Consider the following 18634-nt stretch of genomic DNA (forward strand, 5'->3'; position numbering starts at 1 on the left):
CTTCAGTCTCAGGGAGAGATAGTGGATACACACAGCCTCTAGGAGGTTCTGTGCCTGGCATGAGGTCTATCGGGCAGTCGTAAGGACGGTGCGGTGGGAGCGTCTCTGCAGATTTTTTGGAGAAGACGTCCGCGTATTGGTGGTAGGGTTTAGGTAGTGCGGAGAGATCCGCAGGCACTTCAGTGGAAGCCACCTGATGACTGCTCCTCAGACATCTCCCCTCGCAGTCCTTGCTCCAGGCCAATATCTTCCCTGTCGCCCACTCGATATGAGGAGAGTGGCACCGAAGCCAGGGAACCCAGAGCAGCACCTGATCGATGCCGTCGGGCAGGATTAGCAGGGACAGAGTCTCATGATGAGAGGGTGAGATAGTGAGCCCTAGTGGAGCTGTCTGATGGGTCACCTGAGAGGGTAACGGGGCTCCGTTAACCACCCTGATGGTCAGAGGCTGAGGTAATAATACCAGGGGAATGGCGTGTTTCTGGGCGAAGGTAGAAGACATAAAGTTCCCCTCGGCCCCAGAGTCCACGGTAACCTCTGCCTCCCAGGTGGAGGACCCACTGTCTAAGATGCCCCGGAATACCGGTTTGGGTGAGAAGGGTTTCATATTGGACTGCCCACTACCTACGGCCACTGGGCGTGGACGCCTTTTCGCCCGCAGAGGACACGTGCTAGCCGGGTGACCAAACTGTCGGCACTGATAGCAACGTGCAGAGCTTCGCATCAGTCGTGGCTTAGAGCCGGTACGAGACACCTCCATAGGTTCAGCGGGTGAAAGCTCCTGTGCGGGGTATATTAGTGGTTCGGTGAATGTGGGAGCCAAGTTAACCCTACGTCTGGACTGTGCCCGTTCCAGCCCGCTCTCCGTAAACCGGAGGTCAATGCGGGTGGAAACAGCAATCAAATCCTCCAGACTTGTGGGAACCTCTCTGGTAGCTAGAGCGTCTTTAACGTGCTCAGCCAACCCTCTCCAAAACACCGGGACTAAGGCTTTGTCCGGCCACTCTAACTCGGAAGCCAATGTCCGGAACCGGACGGCATAATGGCTGACCGAGAGTGACCCCTGTGTTAGGGAGAGTAATTGTAAGGAGGTGTCGTGCGTGATCCGTGGTCCCAAAAAGACCTGCTTCAGGGCCGCGAGGAACTGCGCAGCACCCTGAACCACGGGATCATCACGTTCCCACAATGGCGTGGCCCACTGTAATGCTCTGCCAGACAAAAGTGACACAATAAACCCCACCTTAGCCCGCTCTGTAGGAAACTGTGCAGCCAGTAACTCAAGCTGAATTGAGCACTGACTGACGAATCCCCTACAGGTGGCGCTGTCACCCGAAAATTTGTCGGGAAGCGGGAGGCGAGAAAGTGTCGGCATGGGCAAAAGAGCGGGCGCACGTGAGACAGCCTCGGCGACTGTCTGGGCAGCAGTTAGCGCGGTATTCGCTGCTGAGTTGGCGCTCTCAATAGCTGCCAACCTGCTCTCCAGCTGCCGAATATAGCACTGGAACTGCTACACGTCTGCCATTGCCAGCCAGACCCTGGCGCTAGTGTAATGTTAGGGACGGCGGAACGCACCAAATATAAATAATAGGAGGTGCGTTCGCCGCCCGGGGTCCACCGTGCAGTAGGTGACTAGACCGCTGCTGGACAATGGCAGATGCACCAGAAGGTGCCATAGTGCGCACGGGTTAACGTCACCCAAACGCTAGGAGCGGCTCTGTTCAGACACAGTCGCTTGGCAAAATTATATGCAAAGACGCTGGCCCTGTTAACGTCACAGGAGCCGGCGTGTGGCGTCGCAGCCGCGAACACCAATAGCTGCTGGTATTGCAGCGCAGCGGCAGCTAAGGCCGCAAGCGTCGGCGCCGAGAACCGAGCGCCGACGGACGCTAGTGTAGGCGTGGAGCAAGTGTCGTGTAGCTTGCTACAACCCTGGAGCTGACTAAGCACACTCAGTCACCACTCGTAATATCAGAGGGTAGGGGTTTCATAATGAGTCAGACACCAGTCCATGCATCCATCACCATACACACACAGAATAATATGCTACACTAGCGCATGGCCGAGCCGCCATGCGGGGCTTTTATAGCCATGCGCTTCCAGGACCTTCCAATACTTTAGGAAGGACCAATCAGATCTGACACAGGACCTGCACATGTGACCCCTGCTCTCCACTGAGAGGGCACGTTGCGGGCATGCCCAGTAGCACGGCACGGGGACTTAGCCTCTGGAGCGGTTCCCTGCAAAGCAGGTTGCGCTACCATTGCTGCACCGGAGGTGGCAGCAACATCCAAGCTCACAGAACGAGTCTGAGGAGAATGCCCGGCTTGCCGTGATTGCTGAGCAAGAGTCTGAGTGGCCGGAGGAGAATGGGAGACATCAGGATGTCTGTCTCTGGATTCCCGCTGGCAGTGCCAGGAATCTGACGCCTAACCCACTGTGAACCATAGAAAAATAAATAGAATTGATAAAAACAGAGTGTGTGGGTTTGGCATCATAGATGTTTTCAGTACTATAGCTTCATTGACAGCACATAAGTCATATATCATCCATAACTTCATAGAAATAATTGCAGAATGAAAAAGGAGTATTGCAATTTCCTTGGTAGCAGGGCTTCTGGCTTCATCCCCTCCTTTAAAAACTGGATTTTTAGCCTGCCAATATTGAGTCTGGGATCAGTGCCATTAGTTCAGTGCCCACTTGATCTATAAGTTTGTCCTGAAAAAAAAAGGAAAGACTGCATACTTCTGCAGCAAATAGATCAATATCCCTGATTACACTTCTGATTGCATCGGGACCCACCAGGAATTTGAGCGGAGTATCCTCAACCTCTGTCTGGGTGAGAGATGTTGTTTCTCTATTGTATTTTTGTGGGGGGCAGGCTGTAAGAGTACGTACTTTCATGGGTTGTGGACTCAGTATGCCAGTATACTATTAAAATCTGGAGCTCGGTATTGGTGGGTGTCAAGCTTCTTCCAAATGGGGACTAATTTGCATTTCAAATCTGAGATCCAGAAACTTTTTGTTACATTGGTGGAAGAAATTATCCACAGGTTCTCCTTTTCCCTGCATGACATCCTGGAGAATGGGGGGTCTGGCAAGCTGCTTACTAGGGTATTTGTCTCCTGGTATTTCCAGGAGTCCTTGCGTGGAGTAGATTGTGTACAAAAGTATGAGCTTTGAGGCTTAAAAGATGATGATGATGATGATAATTATGTCCCCCCACCATATAACGATAAATACTGTAGATTATCAGTCTGAGCTACTTATTTCCTGTCTTCTCCTGTTCTGTTTAATTATATATCTCCATGTCATATTCATCTTTTTCTTCATTATTCTTTTCATAAACTACATTAATTAATGGAACTATAATGGATGCTGGAAAGGATGTAGCATAAGACGTGCCGTCTATATAAATACTTGGAAAGAGGGTGAGACTACTTGACTTGGTCATCTGACAGTCAGAACAAGTCTCATGATATTCTGTGTTTGACGGCTGGCACACGTCCAGTCATCGGGAATGTATATAGAAGTATAAATGAATGTAATGCAGATATTGCAACTGACACATCTTCCTGTGTAAATATTTGTTTTGCATAAAATTCAGCAATCTTGTTATATTCCTCTCCTTATCCCTTTTTTCCTAACTTCCTCTGCCATCTTATAAAATGCTTCAGGGTCCTGTAACACCTCATAATACCTGAGGCTGGGACGCTGCTCTCCACTCATTAACACATTTTTCTATCCCTTCTTATCTAATGCTCCTCCCCTCGTGATCGGAGGGTTTCTTAACGTACATTTTCTTTCTCACTCCACTATGGGTCATATCTGTCTTATAGATATCGACTGACTACTCCCACCCATTCTATCATCTGAATTCTGAGTATATCTGAAAAACATTTGTATGTGTGCATCTTGAAACAAATTCTCACGGGGTTATGAACAGTTGGATATGTGACTGTAAAAGGTGTATGTACTCCTTATGTCCGAGTAAAGGGGTCATAGAATCATAGAATCATAGAGTTGGAAGGGACCTCCTGGGCCATCTGGTCCAACCCCCTGCTCAAAGCAGGATTCGCTAAATCATCCCAGTCAGATGTCTGTCCAGCCTCTGTTTGAAGACTTCCATTGAAGGAGAACTCACCACTTCTCGTGGCAGCCTGTTCCACTCAATGATCACTCTAACTGTCAAAAAGTTTTTTCTAATATCTAATCTGTGTCTCCTCCCATTCAGTTTCATCCCATTGCTTCTAGTCTTTCCTTGTGCAAATGAGAATAAAGTTGATCCTTCTACAATGTGACAGCCCTTTAGATATTTGTAGACAGCTATTAAGTCTCCTCTCAGTCTTCTCTTTTGCAAACTAAACATTCCCAAATCCTGCAACCTTTCCTCATAAGACAGGGTTTGCAGACCGGTCACCATTCTGGTCGCTCTTTTCTGAACTTGCTCCAGTTTGTTGATGTCTTTTTTAAAATGTGGTGCCCAAAACTGGACACAATATTCCAGATGAGGTCTGACCAAAGAGGAGTAGAGGGAAATAATGACTTCACGTGATCTAGACTGTATGCTTCTGTTAATACATCCTAGAATTGCATTTGCCTTTTTTGCTGCTGCATCACACTGTTGACTCATATTCAGTCTGTGATCTATTAGTATACCCAAGTCTTTTTCACATGTGCTGTCACTTAGCCCTATTCCTCCCATTCTATATCTGCTTTTTTCATTTTTATTGCCCAGATGTAGTACTTTGCATTTCTCCCTGTTAAAAACCATTCTGTTAGTTGCTGCCCACTGCTCCAGTTTATTTAAATCTTTTTGAATCCTCTCTCTCTCTTCTCTAGTATTAGCTATCCCTCCTAGCTTTGTGTCATCAGCAAATTTAATCAGTTTACCCTCAATTCCTTCATCTAAATCGTTGATAAAGATGTTGAACAATACAGGGCCCAGGACAGAGCCCTGTGGTACCCCACTTGACACATTCTTCCAACTGGATGTGCAGCCATTTACGACCACTCTTTGGGTCCGATCACTAAGCCAGTTATGAATCCACCTAACAGTTGCCTTGTCCATTCCATACTTAGTCATTTTTTCAATAAGGATTGTATGAGAGACTTTGTCAAATGCTTTGCTGAAGTCAAGATATACTATATCTACAGCATTTCCTTGATCCACTCAATCAGTGATACCGTCATAGAAGGAAATTAAGTTAGTCTGACATGACTTATCAGTTACAAACCCATGCTGACTCTGTTTAATCACTTCATTCTTATCCAGGTATTGACATACATGTTGTTTAATAATTTGTTCAAAGATCTTTCCTGGTATAGAAGTCAGACTCACCGGTCTTCAGTGAACATAGTGATGTCTAGCTATCTTGAACACAGTAATATAGGGAATTAACCAACAACTAACACCAGAGTATTTCACAAATCTCGTGTATCCATAAACTGCGTAGTATAAAAATACCTGATAAATTGTTAAAATTTCTGTTTCCTCAAAACTTTCGCTCTAAAACATTTCAAGGAAAACATCTCACAGAGAAATGTAGTGACATTAGTAAAACAATAACTAAAAAGTAACAATAGACCTCGGATCTCACAGAGATATCTGTACAAATCAAAGCAATTACCATTCAAGCAATTCTCTTTCTACCTGAACAAATTTTAACAACTAACCTTATAATTATAGTATGCAGTACAAAACCAGTTTAACCAATTCTCTAGTTTCACAACACATATATATATATATATATATATATATATATATATATATATATATATATATATATATACACTCACTGGCCACTTTATTAGGTACACCATGCTAGTAAGGGGTTGGACCCCCTTTTGCCTTCAGAACTGCCTCAATTCTTCGTGGCAGAGATTCAACAAGGTGCTGGAAGCATTCCTCAGAGATTTTGGACCATATTGACATGATGGCATCACACAGTTGGCGCAGATTTGTCGGCTGCACATCCCTGATGCGAATCTCCCGTTCCACCACATCCCAAAGATGCTCTATTGGATTGAGATCTGGTGACTGAGGAGGCCATTTGAGTACAGTAAACTCATTGTCATGTTCAAGAAACCATCTGAGATGATTCGAGCTTTATGACATGGCGCATTATCCTGCTGAAAGTAGCCATCAGATGTTGGGTACATTGTGGTCATAAAGGGATGGACATGGTCAGCAACAATACTCAGGTAGGCTGTGGCGTTGCAACGATGCTCAATTGGTACCAAGGGGCCCAAAGAGTGCCCAGAAAAAATTCCCCACACCATGACACCACCACCACCAGCCTGAACCGTTGATACAAGGCAGGATGGATCCATGCTTTCATGTTGTTTACGCCAAATTCTGACCCTACCATCCAAATGTCGCAGCAGAAATCGAGACTCATCAGACCAGGCAACGTTTTTCCAATCTTCTACTGTCCAATTTCGATGAGCTTGTGCAAATTGTAGCCTCAGTTTCCTGTTCTTAGCTGAGAGGAGTGGTACCCAGTGTGGTCTTCTGCTGCTGTAGCCCATCTGCCTCAAAGTTCGACGCACTGTGCGTTCAGAGATGCTCTTCTGCCTACCTTGGTTGTAACGGGTGGCAATTTGAGTCACTGTTGCCTTTCTATCAGCTCGAACCAGTCTGCCCATTCTCCTCTGACCTCTGGCATCAACAAGGCATTTCCGGCCACAGAACTGCCGCTCACTGGATTTTTTTTCTTTTTCGGACCATTCTCTGTAAACCCTAGAGATGGTTGTGCGTGAAAATCCCAGTAGATCAGCAGTTTCTGAAATACTCAGACCAGCCCTTCTGGCACCAACAATCATGCCACGTTCAAAGGCACTCAAATCACCTTTCTTCCCCATACTGATGCTCGGTTTGAACTGCAGGAGATTGTCTTGACCATGTCTACATGCCTAAATGCACTGAGTTGCCGCCATGTGATTGGCTGATTAGAAATTAAGTCTTAACACACAGTTGGACAGGTGTACCTAATAAAGTGGCCAGTGAGTGTATATATACAGTCATATGTTAAAGTTTGGGCACCCCTATTAATGTTAACCTTTTTTCTTTATAACAATTTTGTTTTTTGCAACAGCTATTTCAGTTTCATATATCTAATAACTGATGGACTCAGTTATATTTCTGGATTCAAATGAAGTTTATTGTGCTAACAGAAAATGTGCAATCTGCATTTTATCAAAATTTGACTGGTGCAAAAGTATGGGCACCCTTATCATTTTCTTGATTTGAACACTCCTAACTACTTTTTACTGACTTCCTGAAGCACTAAATTGGTTTTGTAACCTCATTGAGCTTTGAACTTCATAGCCAGGTGTATCAAATCATGAGAAAAGGTATTTAAGGTGGCCACTTGCAAGTAGTTCTCCTATTTGATTCTCCTATGAAGAGTGGCATCATGGGCTCCTCAAAACAACTCTCAAATGATCTGAAAACAAAGATTATTCAACATAGCTTTTCAGGGGAAGGATACAAAAAGTTGTCTCAGAGATTTAACCTGTCAGTTTCCACTGTGAGGAACATAGTAAGGAAATGGAAGAACACATGTACAGTTCTTGTTAAGCCCAGAAGTGGCAGGCCAAGAAAAATATCAGAAAGGCAGAGAAGAAGAATGGTGAGAACAGTCAAGGACAATCCACAGACCACCTCCAAAGACCTGCAGCATCATCTTGCGGCAGATGGTGTCACTGTGCATCGGTCAACAATACAGCGCACTTTGCACAAGGAGAAGCTGTATGGGAGAGTGATGCGAAAGAAGCCGTTTCTGCAAGCACGCCACAAACAGAGTCGCCTGAGGTATGCAAAAGCACATTTGGACAAGCCAGTTACATTTTGGAAGAAGGTCCTGTGGACTGATGAAACAAAGATTGAGTTGTTTGGTCATACAAAAAGGCGTTATGCATGGAGGCTAAAAAACACAGCATTCCAAGAAAAACACTTGCTACCCACAGTAAAATTTGGTGGAGGTTCCATCATGCTTTGGGGCTGTGTGGCCAATGCCGACACCGGGAATCTTGTTAAAGTTGAGGGTCGCATGGATTCAACTCAGTATCAGCAGATTCTTGACAATAATGTGCAAGAATCAGTGACAAAGTTGAAGTTACGCAGGGGATGGATATTTCAGCAAGACAATTATCCAAAACACCGCTCCAAATCTACTCAGGCATTCATGCAGAGGAACAATTACAATGTTCTGGAATGGCCATCCCAGTCCCCAGACCTGAATATCATTGAACATCTGTGGGATGATTTGAAGTGGGCTGTCCATGCTCGGCGACCATCAAACTTAACTGAACTGGAATTGTTTTGTAAACAGGAATGGTCACTAATACCTTCATCCTGGATCCAGGAACTCATTAATAGCTACAGGAAGTGACTAGAGGCTGTTATTTTTGCAAAAGCATGATCTACGAAATATTAATGTCACATTTATGTTGAGGTGCCCATACTTTTGCACCGGTCAAATTTTGATAAAATGCAGATTGCACATTTTCTGTTAGTACAATAAACCTCATTTGAATCCAGAAATATAACTGAGTCCATCAGTTATTAGATATATGTAACTGAAATAGCTGTTGCAAAAACCAAAATTGTTATAAAGAAAAAATGTTAACACTAATAGGGGTGCCCAAACTTTAACATATGACTGTATATATATATATATATATATATATATATATATATATACATAGGATGCCTTCAAAAATTTTTAACCACATGCTAGTACGCCTCCTGGTGGCAAATCATACACACTACAAAAGACAATGAATTTAAAACTGGTACTGACATCAAATACTGCGAATCCTTGACACCAAAACAATTCACAGTTTACCTATCCATATGCCAGCCTGATTTGTAGAGGTAGAGGTGAAAAATCTACACCTGGGCAAACCATACTTTTCAGGGAGAGCGCAATCACTGTCACATCAACACGGTAATTGTAATTAGTATAATTACCCTTCCACCCATATAACTTATGAACCTATGCTGCAGCTAAAACACCATCACCTTAGCCAGGTGATGTCCGGTGGGAACCCCGCAAGAAGTCACCAACTACTTAGAGGTTGGAAAATCACTCAGAGTAATCAAGCCCCTACTCCCACTTGCCCACTGGGAGAGACACAGTTCAGACCTATGCGATCATCGGTCAAGCCGAGAGCAGGACAGGAACCAGAGTGACAGTGAATTTGCTCAATACATCTCCCTATCTTTTTTTTCTTTTCAGGCTGGCTGAGGTAACAATCACGTATGCAAACAACCAAAACAGCAAAGCAGAGAGGCAAAGCAGATAAGGCAGACAATTAAGGAAATCGTGACCAGGGTGGGTTTTTGGTACAAGGACATTGGTCACTATGTCCGAGTCTGACAGCCGACTGACCTTCATCTCAGCACGGAAACACTGGAGGGTTATAGGTAAGATGAATGATTTTCTTACGTAGAAGGAGGTGCACATCTCCACCCTCAAGTGGTCCGGTCCAAGATTGGAGGTCTGCGGCTGGTCAGGTTCGAACTTTCGTCCTAGCCTCACGTTGGGTGCCAAATGATATAGCACACAGAATGCGTGTGTCGCCATCTTAATTGTCTGTGGCCGAATTGGATCTCTGGGAGAGATTATGCGTGCACAGAGAAAAGAATACACAAGACAAGGTGTATCAAGTCAAATGATTCTTCTCTATCTTTAATCCGAGATGTACAGTTTTTATAACAGAAATCGCACTGTCTCATTGTGTTACATCATGGGTGCATTTCCAAATTACTGTTTACCCCAAATAGCAAATTAGTATTGATCTCATATGATCTCATATGTTCCCATATCGCTACATAATCATTATGCACATAATTATCGTCTTCTAGCCCGGTCCACCCTAATCCACCCAGTCCACCCAGTATTGCATGAAGCCTAGGTGGGTGGGTTATACAATACAGAAATAAGTCTTAGAAAATCAGAAGTATCTTAAAGCTACATGATTCTAATATTTGAGCAAAGCGTCCATATAGTGGTACAGTTTTTGATTCTTGTATATATTCATATGCCATATATTCTCCCCTTAACACTCTGAAATATTCTGAGACAGAGCAAAAAAGAGGCCAATCTAATAAGGGACTAAAAAGCAAATTCTCAAATACAGATAAATAAGAGTGGAAATTCAGCACAGCCCCAGCCGGGGCTGGCTGAACACACAAAAAACTGAATAGACCAACAAAATCAAGTGTGAACATTAGCAAAAACACTTAGCTTTGAGAAGGCTGGAACAGAGCTGAAAACCAAGACCTCACAAGCCAGAAGCAATCACCAGCACGGACTTAGGGCATTGGCTGTCTTAAATCCAGTCTAAGATTCCTGAGATCCAATCGTCATCCTCATTATCAGGTGATGGATCACTACTGATTAAATCAGCTTCACTACCTCCTGTTACCACCAGAGGGAGTCTGGAAGGAGAACTCGCTACTGGTGGACCAGAGAATGAACTCACAACAGCCCCCCATGCCAAAATACACGCACATCTCTGCTCCGTACACCTTGTACACACGGGGCTCCGCTCTGCACACCTTGTACACGCTTGGTTCCGCTCCGCACACCTCATACACACACATCTCCACTCTGTACACGCACATCTCTGCTCTGTACACCTCATACACATGCGGCTCCGCTCCGTACACCTCGTACTCACGCGGCTCCGCTCCGTACACCTCGCACACACGCGGCTCCGCTCTGTACACCTCGTACACACGCGGCTCCGCTCCGTACACTTCGTACACGCGGCTCCGCTCCGTAAACCTTGTACACATGTGGCTCCGTACGCACGCAGCTCTGCTCCGTACGCACGCGACTTTTCTGTCCACCTCATACACATGCGGCTCCGCTCTGTACACCTCGTACACACGCGGCTCCGCTCTGTACATATGCGGCTCCGCTCCGTACACCTCGTACTCACGCGGCTCTGCTCCATACACCTCGTCCACACACACGGCTCCGCTCCGTACACCTCGTACACACACGGCTTCCCTCCGTACACCTCGTACACAGACAGCTCCCCTCCGTACACCTCGTACACATGCGGCTCCGCGCTGTACACATCGTACACACACGGCTCTGCTCCGTACACCTCGTACACACACGGCTCCGCTCCGTACACCTTGTACACACACGGCTCCGCTCCGTACACTTCTTACACACACGGCTCAGCTCCGTAGACCTTGTACACACACAGCTCTGCTACATCCACACTGTAAACCCCTCCTGACCCCACACAAACTTACCCTCATCCAGCCAGCATCATGACAGCCAGCACAGCAGAGTCCTGCATACAGTGAGGCCCCTGATCATGTGACTCCTGACTCCTCCCCTCCTGTGACCTCATCACGGGTCCTGTGCCACAGAACAGCCATCGCATCAGGCCAATTGCAGCCTGACAGCCAATCAAAGCCAGTGTCTCCGCGTCAGAGAGCTATGGTAGGTGCGCGCGACACTGCAAACACTTGGACACGCTTTTAAAGGGCCCACGCTTTTAAAGGGGCCTCGTTTTTAAAGGGCCCCAGCTACCTATTTTTTCCCTCATCGAGACCCACCGGGCATTTCCCCGCTACCCCGCCAAGCCAGACCGAGCCTGCATATGTGTCACGCCGCTCTCACCTGGGGGCGGGACCTTGGTTCCAAAGTCACCTCTTCCGGAGCTGCGGCCGCTCTGGGGGTCCCGTCAGGTACGTACGTGCACCTCTCATACTTAGTTTCGTGTTTGCACTATGTACTTTGTGCGCACGCACACCCTTCTTTGCTCTGTCTCCAGGCCTGTCCTCTATGGTATTGGAGGACTTGACCCAGAAGTCCTAGTGATCATGTGCTATATCAGGCTACCTGTTCCTATGGGAGGTGCTTGATTATTGTTGTGCTTTCTGGCTTGGTCTGCTTGGTCCTTGCCTGGCTGTGCGCTGTATTCGGGTCCTCTGCCTTGTGCTCAGTTGTGCCTCCTGGCACATGCTCTGTTCCTGTATTCTGATTTGTGCTCTGTTGTGCCTCCTGGCACATTCTCTGTTCCTGTACTCTGTTGTGCCTCCTGGCACACCTTCTGCCTAGCCTTGCACTCTGACATACTTCTCTGCACACCTACTGCCTAACTCTGTACTCTGACGTGCTCCTTTGCACGCGCCCTGCTTTGCTCACACCAGGGCGTGCTTGTCTGTGCACGCCATACGTGCTCTCGTGTACCCACTTTGCACTATCCTGTATCTAGTGCACTCCCGTGTGCACGCCTTGTATTCTCCTATACTCTCCGTGCCTCTGTAAACTCACCCTGTACCGTCCTGTACCTGGCGTGTCCATGTATCCACGCTTTGCACGTTCCTGCAGACACACTCACTCGTGTCTCCTGTGAGCCGGCCACCTGGTGCCAGCAGTCGTGGTACCTTACCCCCTTGGGCTTGCCCGTGACACTCCCTGTATAGGGGGTGGTCCTCACTAGGTCAGCTCGCCCTGGGAGGGTTAGTGCTATGACCGAGAGGGTCCACTCCAGGAGTCGTCACAATATGGAGGTTGTGTACAGCCCCATGCTATGACCTTTTTGTGGAGTTAGGTAGGATCTATGACAGATTTTCAGTCTCTTTTCTAGGAAACGAGCTGAAGTGAGGAATTTGTAGGCTTGATCTAGAGCTTTCAGAATGGTGTTGCAGGACAAGCTGGGGTCCTCGATCTGCCATTTTGTTAGCGGAAATTGTGATTGCTCATAATCCAGGGCTACAGGAATGAATTTGTAATTGGTGGCTATTTGGCCAGACAAAGAAATAGATTTAGTGAACCATCTAAGCAGGCATGGTCTTCACTCGTGCTCAGGAAGATGTGGTAGCATTTTTGTTACATAACATTTACCTTGTAAGTATTGGAAAGAAGGGAATATGGCGGTGGGGTATATATATTGCAACTCCTCTATTGAGCATATTCAACGTTCCTCGAGATGGACTAGATGTTTAATAGATGTTATACCCTGAGAGATTCTACATTCTACGGACATGTATCTACGACAAGGCTCCTCCTTTCAAGATCTTTCTAGAAAAACAGTTGTTTCTGCTTCAGATGGATTGGGTTGAGGCCTCCTTGCATAAAGAGGGAAAGGTACAGTCCTTTTTTGAAACTTGGGAGAGTTTCATCTCCCTGCTTCCACAACACATCCAAGATGACATTAAAACCTGTTGTCAGCCAACAGTCTGGTATCAAGGGGTGCTACTATTAGGAGAAACACCTGTATAATGATATCTCTGGGAGAACCGCTGCATGGAGACATTTCTGGGTGTTGGGGGTCTACTTTTGTGTTGATGAGTCCTGAGTTTAAAATCAAACACCCATGTTGGGTGTCCGGTATGTAAAAAATGTACCTGCTTCTGACACACTTTCTTCTCCCCTCCTTCCCTCCCCTTTCCCAGTTTTTCTTTGTTTTTGGTTTACATTCCTTTAAACCAATGCAATTTCTGGAATAGATGTGTTGATTTGTATGCCTCAATTAATGTTTGCATTGATGTCTGTAAAGAAAACTTTTTCTATTTAATAAAAACAAGGTTTAAAAAAATATATTTTAAAAGGAATCTGTCACTAAGATCAACCCTCCTAAGCCGTCTATATGGGCATGTAGGTCATAGGAAGCTGAATAAAATGATACCTTGATGTCTGCGATCCGATGTCTGACTCTAGAAAAATCCATATTTTCCTTGATATCTATATGAGCTGTTAAGATCTCTGAGCGGGACATAGATCTTCTCAAGAATCTGCTTCCAGAGCTTATTGTAAATGAAAGGGAGAGTTACCAGTGTGAGACATGTATATCACAAGAGCTGAGAGCAGTCATTACATGTTTCACATTGGTAACACCCCCCTTACATTTATAATAATCTCTGGAAGCAGATTCTCAGGGAGATCTGTGTCCGTCTTGCCTGCCACGCATAAAAACAAACCCCCACACAACTCAATCGACGGAAAAACAAAAATGTTATGGGTCTTGAAAAATGATGACACAAACTAAAATAATATTTTCCAAACTTCTGAATGTTTTCTCTCTTCTTAAATTAAAAAAATGTATAAGCTTGGTGTCGCCATAATCTTACTCATCGGGAGATACGTGGTCCAGAGTAAATTTATTACAGAATGTACATCGTAAAAACAAAACCCCAACATAACCATGGCGGAATTGCATTTTTTTTCCCAATTTCATCACACTTTGAATTTATTATTTTTCAGTACACTGAATGGTAAAATCAATGGCGTCATTCAAAACTACAATTTGTCCTGCAAACAAACAAGCCCTCATATGGCAATGTGGACAGAAAAACAAAAATGTTATGGCTCTGAAGAGGGATGGGGTTACAAGGGTTGTCCAGGCTTGGGCTTCAGGTCTGCAGTCGTTCTTTGTGACTGCAGACTTGTGAATCCTCACAGCATGCACAGTGCGTGCTGTCAGGATTCTCCATGAGCAGGCGTTCCTGTGACTGCAAGTATCTTATTTGCATACTTCCGGCCACATTCTAACTAGACGTGTCCATCCTTGCTTAATTCACTTGTATTGATCAAGGTCACACATGTCTAGTCGGCATGTATGCAAATCGCATACTTGCGGTCTCTCGCTCACTCCCGGAAAATCCTGACAGCGTGCACACTGCTTTCTGTGAAGGTTCACAAGTGACTGCAGACAAGAACCCAAAGACTGGACAACCTCTTTAAAAATTTAGGGATGTCAATGGTGCTGACCACAACTGTAGAAGCACAACATATGCTACATTCAGCCAAGTCACAGCAGCAGGAATCAGAATGACTTCTTATCTCTGGAACAAAGAGGCCATTCATAAATGAAGCAGGGCATCCAGAGAGGTTCATAAAGGCTTTATCCTTGACATACAGAGACATATAAAATGTGGCATGCTTCATCAGATTCTTGGTATAATGATACATACAGAGATACATATTGCTCCGTAGTGCAGAGTTCAAAACTTAGTTCTGAGTAAACCAACTTTGATTTTTTTTTTTATTAAAAATTGGAAGTTTCGGTGTAATTTATGAAGGAAGCAAAAACTACCAAAAATAAGGAACTCAGATAAACCTTGTATTATACATAAAAGAGAGCCTCATACATAGTCTGTACAAATTGTCATGTATTGCTCTCCTAAACTCATAAAGGCTATGCACTTTTGAGGGTAATATACCAAGGAAATGTATTCAAGATCACGGCATAGTCTATGGATGATCAATATAATAACGATAAGATTTTGAAAATGTTCTTAGAAGGTTATGTGAGGAGACAGCAGACACGTAGGATGAGTAACGGCCCGTATACAGACCAAGGGTAACAGGGATTTATTGTACAGTGGATTCTCCACACAGGGAGGGAACAGAGGGATAATTTTCCCTAATACAGCCAGTAACAACAGACAATAAATTAAGTGACAGAATAAACTAGGCAGCAAGTTCAATGATCAGGACTTATCACTCTGGCAGCAGTCACTGTTGAACCCCTGAAGGTCGCTTGTGGCACCTAGACTGTGACGCAGTAAGGGTCTGACGCAGTCCTGAGGTAGTCGGTGTCCTGAATTCTGATGATGGCGGTGTTTCCTCGTGGTCCTAACGTTGGCGGTGTTTACAGAGTCCTGATGCGGGTCTTGGGCACAGAAGTTGTGGAGGCCAAGAAGAAAACATCCTTATCACGAACTGTGATTGTCCCAGCACAACGGAGGAGTGCAGCAGCTCAAAACACAGTCCACAATGGGCAACCCGGTTCGTCGTACCGAATAGATGTGCGCCTACATCCCGCTCACAGACCTTAACCCTCACAGTCAGTGATGTCGGCGGAGTCAGCTGTGATAGCAGTGTCAGTAATGTCAGCAATGTCCATACAGCACTCAGTCGACAGTTTCTAGAGGTATCTCTGTCACATCCCAGGTTTGGACCTAATCCTCCGCGCCGCCTCACAGCTCTCTCCTTCCCACAGGCGTCTCGCTCATTCGACGTTCCTGCCCAAACTGTATGATCCCTCACGCACTGCAGTTTCCTTTGCTTAACCACGCCCCCTTTCCTCAAGTGCAGGGAATGGTCTGGGGCCCTAAGACCCCTCTTGCAACATAGGTGATGTCATGGTCACGTGTGTCAGGACGCAGATGTTTCCGCAAGGCGAACCCATGTGACACACGTGACCCTGGATACACCGCCTCCAGTGGGGCGCATTTAAATAATAAAACGTGCAGGTGGATACGCCGCCTCCACCTGGCGAATTTGTGAATTACACGTTATACATAAAATCTGGAAACCCCGCCTCCAGTAAGGCGCATTTAAATAATAAAGGGGAAACCTGGGAAACTTTAACAATGGTGGGCCCTGCGATAGGAAATGGGGGCATGGAGACCTCCTAAGCTCCCCTGAGCCAGTGTCCCTGCACTCCTGACATACTCTAAACAGGCTCCACACCTGTCGCCGCACGCGAACCTTAACGCCCTTGCTCACCCTGACCCTAAACCCTCACTAGGGAATGGGTCGGTGCGGAGACTAATCCCACCACTGCACTAATAACACACATGAGGAAAGAGACAATACAGGGGAAACACCACTTAGCTTTGCTCTGTTGCGTGCGCTCCTAGCAACAGAGCCCACCACCTGCGTGCGTCTTCTCCACCCGGATCCATCACCATAACAGGACCCTTCACCTTAGTGCAGCCTTGGAGCAGAGTCCACTACCAGTTGCAGCTGCTTAGAACCAGAGTCCCAAGGCTGAGTTCAGCTTCTGACCCGAAGTCGAGCATGCTTGAGTCCAGTTCAGCAGCCAAGTCCCACATGGTGAGTGCCACTCTCCATAGTCGCCACTCCACCAGCCCATGCAGACACTTCCCGCTGACACCATCACTGCGACTCCACCACGCCATGCCAGCCCTTCGTCCAGACACCATAGCAGAAACACATCCCCCCTGGCTAAGCTGCGCAGGACTCCTCACCAGCTCCATCACTCCTCCAGGCTCTCCAACTCAAAGTGAACACAAACTCACAATATCACAGGCCGTGATTGCACACCCCTAGCACACCTTTATAGGGTGTCACACCTGATCCCTAATTAAGTGCACAAAAACCTAAAGTGCAATACTGCTAACCACCACCGGGGACAGTCAAGACACCTTGGAACTTTCCAAAGTAAAAAAAAGTTCACCCAGTGCAATTTAAAACTGTCAGATCATGACAGTACCCCCCCTTAATGAGGGGCCTCTGGACCCTCAAGACCACCCCTCATTAGGGAAACACCTACAGCGGGGACGCCCAGACCCTGAGTTCACCCACCATTACCTGACACTTCAGGTTTATGACAAACGCACCGCTGGTATTGGCAATAAAGTTCATTTTGGAGGCACCACTCATCTCCACAGCGCCGACCTGGGGAACGAGTTTATGTATGTGTATGTTTGTTTGATATGAGCTGATCAGGCTCCACAACACACTTCCACTGGATGTTTTTTGGTGGCACACATACATGCTCGTTCACACACAGGTCCGGACCTGAACGTTTATTACACACATTTGTTTGTCAAAAAATTGGTGAACTCATTCAGGACCTGATAACAGAGGCGTCCCCCTGTGTCAATACACTCACACCCCCGCTATTCACCAAGGGGTCACCACCCTCCAACCCTCTTCACCATGAGGTCTGCGCCTCCCAGGGTTGGTTTAATGGCGAGGGTTGAGATTTGTCCCTACTCCCCCGCAGCACACCTGCTGCTCACACCAGAAGGAGAGGGAACGCATATGGAGGAAATATACACTCACTGGCCGCCTCCACACGGCCAGGAGGGGCGGCTTCTACGGTGGTATTTAAGATTTGGCGTAAGCCCCGCGGACTCTACACCAGTCTGCTCATCACTGGAACGCACCCCTTCACCTCGGGGAACACCAAGCAGCTCCGTGGGGCACCATTCCTCCCACCTGCCTTGGTACGCTCGCGTGCATGAGCAAGTCCCGCTCCCCAGCAGCGACTCTAGGGGCTTTTAGCCAGATCACAGCCGCCATTTTTTTTTTTTTTTTCTTTTGTTCTGGTTACCTGAGCAGAGGCCCCAGACCCTGATAACTGCTGCTGCAGCGGCTCTAACACACCTTGCCGCTCCCCACACCTCAGTGAGGCCCGGCAGCAATTACTCAGCAGTCTCCACATGGCCAAAGCTCACTAGAGAAAAAAAAAACTGTATGGCCTGTGATAATGTCATGGTCACGCGTGTCAGGACGCAGATGTTTCCGCAAGGCGAACCCATGTGACACACGTGACCCTGGATACACCGCCTCCAGTGGGGCGCATTTAAATAATAAAACGTGCAGGTGGATACGCCGCCTCCACCTGGCGAATTTGTGAATTACACGTTATACATAAAATCTGGAAACCCCGCCTCCAGTAAGGCGCATTTAAATAATAAAGGGGAAACCTGGGAAACTTTAACAATGGTGGGCCCTGCGATAGGGAATGGGGGCATGGAGACCTCCTAAGCTCCCCTGAGCCAGTGTCCCTGCACTCCTGACACCCTAAACAGGCTCCACACCTGTCGCCGCACGCGTACCTTAACGCCCTTGCTCACCCTGACCCTAAACCCTCACTAGGGAATGGGTCGGTGCGGAGA

Source organism: Dendrobates tinctorius, unplaced genomic scaffold (assembly GCF_039654945.1).
Source record: "Dendrobates tinctorius isolate UK_male_01 unplaced genomic scaffold, ASM3965494v1 ptg000384l, whole genome shotgun sequence".
Lineage (NCBI taxonomy): Eukaryota > Metazoa > Chordata > Amphibia > Anura > Dendrobatidae > Dendrobates > Dendrobates tinctorius.